The sequence below is a fragment of the Megalopta genalis genome, chromosome 8 (assembly GCF_051020955.1).
Source record: "Megalopta genalis isolate 19385.01 chromosome 8, iyMegGena1_principal, whole genome shotgun sequence".
Classification (NCBI taxonomy): Eukaryota; Metazoa; Arthropoda; class Insecta; order Hymenoptera; family Halictidae; genus Megalopta; species Megalopta genalis.
This window is the reverse complement of record NC_135020.1, coordinates 2893670-2907206: the sequence shown is the minus strand read 5'-3', so window position 1 is coordinate 2907206 and position 13537 is coordinate 2893670.

Genomic DNA, 13537 nt, shown 5'->3' with positions numbered 1-13537 from the left:
AACAACAAGAACAACAAGAACAACAACAACAACAACAACTAGAACAACAAGAACAACAAGAACACCAAGAACAACAAAAACAACAAGATCAACAAGAACAACAAGAACATCAAGAACAACAACAACATGAACAACAAGAACATCAACAACCAGAACAACAAGAACAACAACAGCAACAAGTGCAACAAGAGCAACAAGAACAACAAGAGCAACAAGAGCAACAAGAGCAACAAGAACAACAAGATCAACAAGAACAACAAGATCAACAAGAACAACAAGAACAACAAGAACAACAAGAACAACAAGAACAACAAGAACAACAAGAACAACAAGAACAACAAGAACAACAAGAACAACAAGAACAACAAGAACAACAAGAACATCAACAATCAGAACAACAAGAACAACAAGAACAACAAGAACAACAAGAACAACAAGAACAACAAGAACAACAAGAACAACAAGAACAACAAGAACAACAAGAACAACAAGAACAACAAGGACAACAACAACAATAACAACAACAAGAACAACAAGAACAGCAAGAGCAACAACAAGAACAACCAGAACAACAACAACAAGAACAACGGGAACAACAACAGCAAGAAAACCAAGGACAAAAAGAATAACAAGAACAAGAAGAACAACAAGAACAACAAGAGCAACAAGAACAACAAGAACAACAAGAACAACAAGATCAACAAGAAAAACAAGAACAAGAACAACAACATCAACCAGAACAACAACAACATGAACAACAAGAACAACAACAGCAACAACAACAACAAGGACAACAAGAACATCAAGAACAAAAAGAACAACAAGAACAACGAGAACAACGAGAACAACAAGAACAACAAGAACAACGAGAACAACGAGAACAACGAGAACAACGAGAACAACGAGAACAACGAGAACAACAAGAATAAAAAGAACAACAAGAACAGCAAGAAGAACAACAAGAACAACAAGAACAACAAGAACAACAAGAACAACAAGAACAACAAGATCAACAAAAACATCAAGAACAACAAGAACAACAAGAACTACAACAATAACAAGGACAGCAACAACAACTACAACAACAACAACAAGAACAACAAGAACAAGAACGGCAAGAGCAACAACAACAAGAACCACATGAACAACAACAACAAGAACAACAACAACAACAGGAAGAACAAGAACCACAACGATAAGAACAACAACAACAAGAACAACAAAAACAAGAACAACAACAAGAACAACAACGGCAACAAGAACAACAAGAGCAACAAGAACAACAAGAGCAACAAGAGCAACAAGAACAACAAGATCAACAAGAACAACAAGATCAACAAGAACAACAAGAACAACAAGAACAACAAGAACAACAAGAACAACAAGAACAACAAGAACAACAAGAACAACAAGAACAACAAGAACAACAAGAACAACAAGAACAACAAGAACAACAAGAACAACAAGAACAACAAGAACAACAAGAACAACAAGAACAACAAGAACAACAAGAACAACAAGAACAACAAGAACAACAAGAACAACAAGGACAACAACAACAATAACAACAACAAGAACAACAAGAACAGCAAGAGCAACAACAAGAACAACAAGAACAACAACAACAAGAACAACGGGAACAACAACAGCAAGAAAACCAAGGACAAAAAGAATAACAAGAACAAGAAGAACAACAAGAACAACAAGAGCAACAAGAGCAACAAGAACAACAAGAACAACAAGAACAACAAGATCAACAAGAAAAACAAGAACAAGAACAACAACATCAACCAGAACAACAACAACATGAACAACAAGAACAACAACAGCAACAACAACAACAAGGACAACAAGAACAACAAGAACAAAAAGAACAACAAGAACAACGAGAACAACAACAAGAACAACAACAACAACAACAACAACTAGAACAACAAGAACAACAAGAACACCAAGAGCAACAAGAACAACAAGAACAACAAGAACAACAAGAACAACAAGACCAAGAACAACAACAACAACAACAACAAGAACAAAAAGAACAACAACAACATAAACAACAAGAACATCAACAACCAGAACAACAACAGCAACAACAGCAACAAGAGCAACAAGAGCAACAAGAGCCACAAGAGCAACAAGAGCAACAAGAACAACAAGAACAACAAGAACAACAACAACAACAACTAGAACAACAAGAACAACAAGAACACCAAGAACAACAAGAACAACAAGGTCAACAAGAACAACAAGAACATCAAGAACAACAACAACATGAACAACAAGAACATCAACAACCAGAACAACAAGAACAACAACAGCAACAAGTGCAACAAGAGCAATAAGAGCAACAAGAGCAACAAGAGCAACAAGAACAACAAGAACAACAAGAACAACAAGATCAACAAGAACAACAAGAACAACAGGGACAACAACAACAATAACAACAAGAACAGCAAGGACAACAAGAACAACAAGAACAACAACAGCAAGAACAACAACAAGAAGAACTACATGAACAACAACAACAAGAACAACAAGAACAACAACAACAACAGGAACAACAAGAACAACTACAACAACAAGAATAACATAAACAAGAACAACAACAACAACAAGAAGAACAACAAGATGAACAACAAGAACAACAAGAACAGCAAGAGCAACAACAACAACATCAACAACAACAAGAACAACAAGAACAGCAAGAACAACAACAACAACAACCAGAACAACAACAACAACAAGAACAACAAGAACAACAAGAACAACAACAACATGAACAACATGAACATCAACAATCAGAACAACAAGAACAACAACAGCAACAAGAGCAACAAGAACAACAAGAACAACAAGAACAACAAGAACAACAAGAACAACAAGAGCAACAAGAACAACAAGAACAACAAGGACAACAACAACAACAACAACAACAACAACAACAACAAGAACATCAAGAACAACAAGAGCAACAAGAACAAGAACAGCAAGAACAACAACAACAACAACAAGAACAACCGGAACAACAAGAACAGAAAGAACAGCAAGAACAACAAGAGCAACAAGAACAACAAGAACAACAAGAACAAGAACAGGAAGAACAACAACAACAACAACAACAACAAAAACAAGAACAACAACAAGAACAACACGAACAACAACAAGAACAACAACAACAGCAAGAACATCAAGAACAACAAGAACAACAAGAACAACAAGAGCAACAAGAACAAGAACAGCAAGAACAACAAGAACAACAAGAACAACAAGAGCAACAAGAACAAGAACAGCAAGAACAACAAGAACAACAAGAACAACAAGAGCAACACGAACAACAAGAACAAGAACAACAACATCTACCAGAACCACAACAACATGAACAGCAAGAACAAGAACAACAACAACAACAACAAGAACAACAACAACAAGAACAACAAGAACAACAAGAACATCAAGAACAACAACAACATGAACAACAAGAGCATCAACAACCAGAACAACAACAACAACAACATCAACAAGAACAAAAAGAACAACAACAACATGAACAACAAGAACATCAACAACCAGAACAACAAGAACAACAACAGCAACAAGAGCAACAAGAGCAACAAGAACAACAAGAATAACAACGACAACAAGAACAACAAGAACATCAAGAACAACAAGAACAACAACAACATGAACAACAAGAACATCAACAACCAGAACAACAAGAACAACAAGAACAACAAGAACAACAAGAACAACAAGAACAACAAGAACAAGAACAACAAGAACAACAAGAACAACAAGAACAACAAGAACAACAAGAACAACAAGGACAACAAGAACAACAAGAACAACAAGAACAACCAGAACAACAACAACAAGAACAACAAGAACAACAAGAACAACGAGAACAACGAGAACAACGAGATCAACGAGAACAACGAGAACAACAAGAACAACAAGAGCAACAAGAACAACAAGAGCAACATGAGCAACAAGAGCAACAAGAACAACAAGAGCAACAAGAACAACAAGAACAACAATGACAACAACAACAAGAACAACAAGAACAACCGCAACAACAAGAACAACAAGAACAACAACAACATGAACAACAAGAACATCAACAACCAGAACAACAAGAACAACAAGAACAACAAGAACAACAAGAACAAGAACAACAAGAACAACAAGAACAACAAGAACAACAAGAACAACAAGAACAAGAACAACAAGAACAACAAGAACAACAAGAACAACAAGAACAACAAGGACAACAAGAACAACAAGAACAACAAGAACAACCAGAACAACAACAACAAGAACAACAAGAACAACAAGGACAACAAGAACAACAAGAACAACAAGAACAACCAGAACAACAACAACAAGAACAACAAGAACAACAAGAACAACGAGAACAACGAGAACAACGAGATCAACGAGAACAACGAGAACAACAAGAACAACAAGAGCAACAAGAACAACAAGAGCAACATGAGCAACAAGAGCAACAAGAACAACAAGAGCAACAAGAACAACAAGAACAACAAGCACAACAAGAACAACAATGACAACAACAACAAGAACAACAAGAACAACCGGAACAACAAGAACAACAAGAACAACCAGAACAACAACAACAAGAACAACTAGAACAACAACAAGAACAACAACAACAAGAACAAGAACAACAAAAACAACAAGAACAACAAGAACAACAAGAACAACAAGAACAACAAGAACAACAAGAACGACAAGGACAACAAGAGCAACAAGAACAACAAGACCAACAAGAACAACCGGAACAACAAGAACAACAAGAACACCAAGAACAACAAGAACAACAAGAACAACAAGAACATCAAGAACAACATCAACGTGAACAACAAGAACATCAACAACCAGAACAACAACAACAACAGGAACAAAAAGAACAACAACAACATGAACAACAAGAACATCAACAGCCAGAACAACAAGAACAACTACAGCAACAAGAGCAACAAGAGCAACAAGAGCAACAAGAGCAACAAGAGCAACAAGAGCAACAAGAGCAACAAGAGTAACAAGAGCAACAAGAGCAACAAGAGCAACAAGAACAACAAGATCAACAAGAACAACAAGAACAACAAGAACAACACGAACAACAAGAACAAGAGCAACAAGAACAACACGAACAACAAGAACAAGAGCAACAAGAACAACAAGAACAACAAGAACAACAAGATCAACAAGAACAACAAGAACAACAAGAAGAACAAGAACAACAAGAAGAACAAGAACTACAAGATCAACAAGTGCAACAAGAGCAACAAGAACAACAAGAACAACAAGAGCAACAAGAACAACAAGAACGGCAAGGGCAACAACAACAACAGGAACAACAAGAACCACAACGACAAGAACAACAACAACAAGAACAACAAAAACAAGAACAAAAAGAACAACAACAAGAACAACAAGAGCAACAAGAACAACAAGAACAACAAGAACAACAAGAAGAACAAGAACAACAAGAACAACAAGAACAACAAGAACAACAAGAATAACAAGAACAACAAGAACAACAAGAACAACGAGAACAACAACAACAAGAACATCAAGAACAACAAGAGCAACAAGAACAAGAACAGCAAGAACAACAACAACAACAACAACAACAACAAAAACAAGAACAACAACAACAACAAGAACAACCGGAACAACAAGAACAACAAGAACAGAAAGAACAGCAAGAACAACAAGAGCAACAAGAACAACAAGAACAACAAGAACAAGAACAGGAAGAACAACAACAACAACAACAACAAAAACAAGAACAACAACAAGAACAACACGAACAACAACAAGAACAACAACAACAGCAAGAACATCAAGAACAACAAGAACAACAAGAACAACAAGAGCAACAAGAACAAGAGCAACAAGAACAACAAGAACAACAAGAACAACAAGAAGAACAAGAACAACAAGAACAACAAGAACAACAAGAACAACAAGAATAACAAGAACAACAAGAACAACAAGAACAACGAGAACAACGAGAACAACGAGAACAACAAGAATAGAAAGAACAACAAGAACAGCAAGAAGAACAACAAGAACAACAAGGACAAGAACAGCAAGAGCAACAACAACAAGAACCACATGGACAACAACAAGAAGAACAACAAGAACAACAACAACAACAGGAAGAACAAGAACCACAACGATGAGAACAACAACAACAAGAACAACAAAAACAAGAACAACAAGAACAGCAACAAGGACAACAACGGCAACAAGAACAACAAGAGCAACAAGAACAACAAGAGCAACAAGAGCAACAAGAACAACAAGATCAACAAGAACAACAAGATCAACAAGAACAACAAGAACAACAAGAACAACAAGAACAACAAGAACAACAAGAACAACAAGAACAACAAGAACAACAAGAACAACAAGAACAACAAGAACAACAAGAACAACAAGGACAACAACAACAATAACAACAACAAGAACAACAAGAACAGCAAGAGCAACAACAAGAACAACAAGAACAACAACAACAAGAACAACGGGAACAACAACAGCAAGAAAACCAAGGACAAAAAGAATAACAAGAACAAGAAGAACAACAAGAACAACAAGAGCAACAAGAGCAACAAGAACAACAAGAACAACAAGAACAACAAGATCAACAAGAAAAACAAGAACAAGAACAACAACATCAACCAGAACAACAACAACATGAACAACAAGAACAACAACAGCAACAACAACAACAAGGACAACAAGAACAACAAGAACAAAAAGAACAACAAGAACAACGAGAACAACGAGAACAACAACAAGAACAACAACAACAACAACAACAACTAGAACAACAAGAACAACAAGAACACCAAGAGCAACAAGAACAACAAGAACAACAAGAACAACAAGAACAACAAGAACAACAAGACCAAGAACAACAACAACAACAACAACAAGAACAAAAAGAACAACAACAACATAAACAACAAGAACATCAACAACCAGAACAACAACAGCAACAACAGCAACAAGAGCAACAAGAGTAACAAGAGCCACAAGAGCCACAAGAGCAACAAGAGCAACAAGAACAACAAGAACAACAAGAACAACAACAACAACAACTAGAACAACAAGAACAACAAGAACACCAAGAACAACAAGAACAACAAGAACAACAAGAACATCAAGAACAACAACAACATGAACAACAAGAACATCAACAACCAGAACAACAAGAACAACAACAGCAACAAGTGCAACAAGAGCAATAAGAGCAACAAGAGCAACAAGAACAACAAGAACAACAAGAACAACAAGATCAACAAGAACAACAAGAACAACAAGGACAACAACAACAATAACAACAAGAACAGCAAGGACAACAAGAACAACAAGAACAACAACAGCAAGAACAACAACAAGAAGAACTACATGAACAACAACAACAAGAACAACAAGAACAACAACAACAACAGGAACAACAAGAACAACTACAACAACAAGAATAACATAAACAAGAACAACAACAACAACAAGAAGAACAACAAGAAGAACAACAAGAACAACAAGAACAGCAAGAGCAACAACAACAACAACATCAACAACAACAAGAACAACAAGAACAGCAAGAACAACAACAACAACAACCAGAACAACAACAACAACAAGAACAACAAGAACAACAAGAACAACAACAACATGAACAACAAGAACATCAACAATCAGAACAACAAGAACAACAACAGCAACAAGAGCAACAAGAACAACAAGAACAACAAGAACAACAAGAACAACAAGAACAACAAGAACAACAAGAGCAACAAGAACAACAAGAACAACAAGGACAACAACAACAACAACAACAACAACAACAACAAGAACATCAAGAACAACAAGAGCAACAAGAACAAGAACAGCAAGAACAACAACAACAACAACAAGAACAACAAAAACAAGAACAACAACAACAACAAGAACAACCGGAACAACAAGAACAACAAGAACAGAAAGAACAGCAAGAACAACAAGAGCAACAAGAACAACAAGAACAACAAGAACAAGAACAGGAAGAACAACAACAACAACAACAACAAAAACAAGAACAACAACAAGAACAACACGAACAACAACAAGAACAACAACAACAGCAAGAACATCAAGAACAACAAGAACAACAAGAACAACAAGAGCAACAAGAACAAGAACAGCAAGAACAACAAGAACAACAAGAACAACAAGAGCAACAAGAACAAGAACAGCAAGAACAACGAGAACAACAAGAACAACAAGAGCAACACGAACAACAAGAACAAGAACAACAACATCTACCAGAACCACAACAACATGAACAGCAAGAACAAGAACAACAACAACAACAACAAGAACAACAACAACAAGAACAACAAGAACAACAAGAACATCAAGAACAACAACAACATGAACAACAAGAGCATCAACAACCAGAACAACAACAACAACAACATCAACAAGAACAAAAAGAACAACAACAACATGAACAACAAGAACATCAACAACCAGAACAACAAGAACAACAACAGCAACAAGAGCAACAAGAGCAACAAGAACAACAAGAACAACAACGACAACAAGAACAACAAGAATATCAAGAACAACAAGAACAACAACAACATGAACAACAAGAACATCAACAACCAGAACAACAAGAACAACAAGAACAACAAGAACAACAAGAACAACAAGAACAACAAGAACAACAAGAACAAGAACAACAAGAACAACAAGAACAACAAGAACAACAAGAACAACAAGGACAACAAGAACAACAAGAACAACAAGAACTACAACAACAACAAGGACAACGACAATAACTACAACAAGAACAGCAAGAACAACAACAACAACAAGAACAACAAGAACAACAAGAACAACCAGAACAACAACAACAAGAACAACAAGAACAACAAGAACAACGAGAACAACGAGAACAACGAGATCAACGAGAACAACGAGAACAACAAGAACAACAAGAGCAACAAGAACAACAAGAGCAACATGAGCAACAAGAGCAACAAGAACAACAAGAGCAACAAGAACAACAAGAACAACAAGCACAACAAGAACAACAATGACAACAACAACAAGAACAACAAGAACAACCGGAACAACAAGAACAACAAGAACAACCAGAACAACAACAACAAGAACAACTAGAACAACAACAAGAACAACAACAACAAGAACAACAACAACAAGAACAAGAACAACAAAAACAACAAGAACAACAAGAACAACAAGAACAACAAGAACAACAAGAACAACAAGAACAACAAGAACAACAAGAACAACAAGAACAACAAGAACGACAAGGACAACAAGAGCAACAAGAACAACAAGACCAACAAGAACAACCGGAACAACAAGAACAACATGAACACCAAGAACAACAAGAACAACAAGAACAACAAGAACATCAAGAACAACATCAACGTGAACAACAAGAACATCAACAACCAGAACAACAACAACAACAGGAACAAAAAGAACAACAACAACATGAACAACAAGAACATCAACAGCCAGAACAACAAGAACAACTACAGCAACAAGAGCAACAAGAGCAACAAGAGCAACAAGAGCAACAAGAGCAACAAGAGCAACAAGAGCAACAAGAGCAACAAGAGCAACAAGAGCAACAAGAGCAACAAGAGCAACAAGAACAACAAGATCAACAAGAACAACAAGAACAACAAGAACAACACGAACAACAAGAACAAGAGCAACAAGAACAACAAGAACAACAAGAACAACAAGAACAACAAGAACAACAAGAAGAACAAGAACAACAAGAAGAACAAGAACTACAAGATCAACAAGTGCAACAAGAGCAACAAGAACAACAAGAACAACAAGAGCAACAAGAACAACAAGAACGGCAAGGGCAACAACAACAACAGGAACAACAAGAACCACAACGACAAGAACAACAACAACAAGAACAACAAAAACAAGAACAAAAAGAACAACAACAAGAACAACAAGAGCAACAAGAACAACAAGAACAACAAGAACAACAAGAACAACAAGAAGAACAAGAACAACAAGAACAACAAGAACAACAAGAACAACAAGAATAACAAGAACAACAAGAACAACAAGATCAACGAGAACAACAACAACAAGAACATCAAGAACAACAAGAGCAACAAGAACAAGAACAGCAAGAACAACAACAACAACAACAAGAACAACAAAAACAAGAACAACAACAACAAGAACAACCGGAACAACAAGAACAACAAGAACAGAAAGAACAGCAAGAACAACAAGAGCAACAAGAACAACAAGAACAACAAGAACAAGAACAGGAAGAACAACAACAACAACAACAACAAAAACAAGAACAACAACAAGAACAACACGAACAACAACAAGAACAACAACAACAGCAAGAACATCAAGAACAACAAGAACAACAAGAACAACAAGAGCAACAAGAACAAGAACAGCAAGAACAACAAGAACAACAAGAACAACAAGAGCAACAAGAACAAGAACAGCAAGAACAACAAGAACAACAAGAACAACAAGAACAACAAGAACAACAAGAACGGCAAGGGCAACAACAACAACAGGAACAACAAGAACCACAACGACAAGAACAACAACAACAAGAACAACAAAAACAAGAACAAAAAGAACAACAACAAGAACAACAAGAGCAACAAGAACAACAAGAACAACAAGAACAACAAGAAGAACAAGAACAACAAGAACAACAAGAACAACAAGAACAACAAGAATAACAAGAACAACAAGAACAACAAGAACAACGAGAACAACGAGAACAACGAGAACAACAAGAATAGAAAGAACAACAAGAACAGCAAGAAGAACAACAAGAACAACAAGAACAAGAACAGCAAGAGCAACAACAACAAGAACCACATGGACAACAACAAGAAGAACAACAAGAACAACAACAACAACAGGAAGAACAAGAACCACAACGATGAGAACAACAACAACAAGAACAACAAAAACAAGAACAACAAGAACAGCAACAAGGACAACAACGGCAACAAGAACAACAAGAGCAACAAGAACAACAAGAGCAACAAGAGCAACAAGAACAACAAGATCAACAAGAACAACAAGATCAACAAGAACAACAAGAACAACAAGAACAACAAGAACAACAAGAACAACAAGAACAACAAGAACAACAAGAACAATAAGAACAACAAGAACAACAAGAACAACAAGAACAACAAGAACAACAAGAACAACAAGAACAACAAGAACAACAAGAACAACAAGAACAACAAGGACAACAACAACAATAACAACAACAAGAACAACAAGAACAGCAAGAGCAACAACAAGAACAACAAGAACAACAACAACAAGAACAACGGGAACAACAACAGCAAGAAAACCAAGGACAAAAAGAATAACAAGAACAAGAAGAACAACAAGAACAACAAGAGCAACAAGAGCAACAAGAACAACAAGAACAACAAGAACAACAAGATCAACAAGAAAAACAAGAACAAGAACAACAACATCAACCAGAACAACAACAACATGAACAACAAGAACAACAACAGCAACAACAACAACAAGGACAACAAGAACAACAAGAACAAAAAGAACAACAAGAACAACGAGAACAACGAGAACAACAACAAGAACAACAACAACAACAACAACAACTAGAACAACAAGAACAACAAGAACACCAAGAGCAACAAGAACAACAAGAACAACAAGAACAACAAGAACAACAAGACCAAGAACAACAACAACAACAACAACAAGAACAAAAAGAACAACAACAACATAAACAACAAGAACATCAACAACCAGAACAACAACAGCAACAACAGCAACAAGAGCAACAAGAGCAACAAGAGCCACAAGAGCAACAAGAGCAACAAGAACACAAGAACAACAAGAACAACAACAACAACAACTAGAACAACAAGAACAACAAGAACACCAAGAACAACAAGAACAACAAGATCAACAAGAACAACAAGAACATCAAGAACAACAACAACATGAACAACAAGAACATCAACAACCAGAACAACAAGAACAACAACAGCAACAAGTGCAACAAGAGCAATAAGAGCAACAAGAGCAACAAGAGCAACAAGAACAACAAGAACAACAAGAACAACAAGATCAACAAGAACAACAAGAACAACAAGGACAACAACAACAATAACAACAAGAACAGCAAGGACAACAAGAACAACAAGAACAACAACAGCAAGAACAACAACAAGAAGAACTACATGAACAACAACAACAAGAACAACAAGAACAACAACAACAACAGGAACAACAAGAACAACTACAACAACAAGAATAACATAAACAAGAACAACAACAACAACAAGAAGAACAACAAGAAGAACAACAAGAACAACAAGAACAGCAAGAGCAACAACAACAACAACATCAACAACAACAAGAACAACAAGAACAGCAAGAACAACAACAACAACAACCAGAACAACAACAACAACAAGAACAACAAGAACAACAAGAACAACAACAACATGAACAACAAGAACATCAACAATCAGAACAACAAGAACAACAACAGCAACAAGAGCAACAAGAACAACAAGAACAACAAGAACAACAAGAACAACAAGAACAACAAGAGCAACAAGAACAACAAGAACAACAAGGACAACAACAACAACAACAACAACAACAACAACAGGAACATCAAGAACAACAAGAGCAACAAGAACAAGAACAGCAAGCACAACAACAACAACAACAAGAACAACAAAAACAAGAACAACAACAACAACAAGAACAACCGGAACAACTAGAACAACAAGAACAGAAAGAACAGCAAGAACAACAAGAGCAACAAGAACAACAAGAACAACAAGAACAAGAACAGGAAGAACAACAACAACAACAACAACAAAAACAAGAACAACAACAAGAACAACACGAACAACAACAAGAACAACAACAACAGCAAGAACATCAAGAACAACAAGAACAACAAGAACAACAAGAGCAACAAGAACAAGAACAGCAAGAACAACAAGAACAACAAGAACAACAAGAGCAACAAGAACAAGAACAGCAAGAACAACAAGAACAACAAGAACAACAAGAGCAACACGAACAACAAGAACAAGAACAACAACATCTACCAGAACCACAACAACATGAACAGCAAGAACAAGAACAACAACAACAACAACAAGAACAACAACAACAAGAACAACAAGAACAACAAGAACATCAAGAACAACAACAACATGAACAACAAGAGCATCAACAACCAGAACAACAACAACAACAACATCAACAAGAACAAAAAGAACAACAACAACATGAACAACAAGAACATCAACAACCAGAACAACAAGAACAACAACAGCAACAAGAGCAACAAGAGCAACAAGAACAACAAGAACAACAACGACAACAAGAACAACAAGAACATCAAGAACAACAAGAACAACAACAACATGAACAACAAGAACATCAACAACCAGAACAA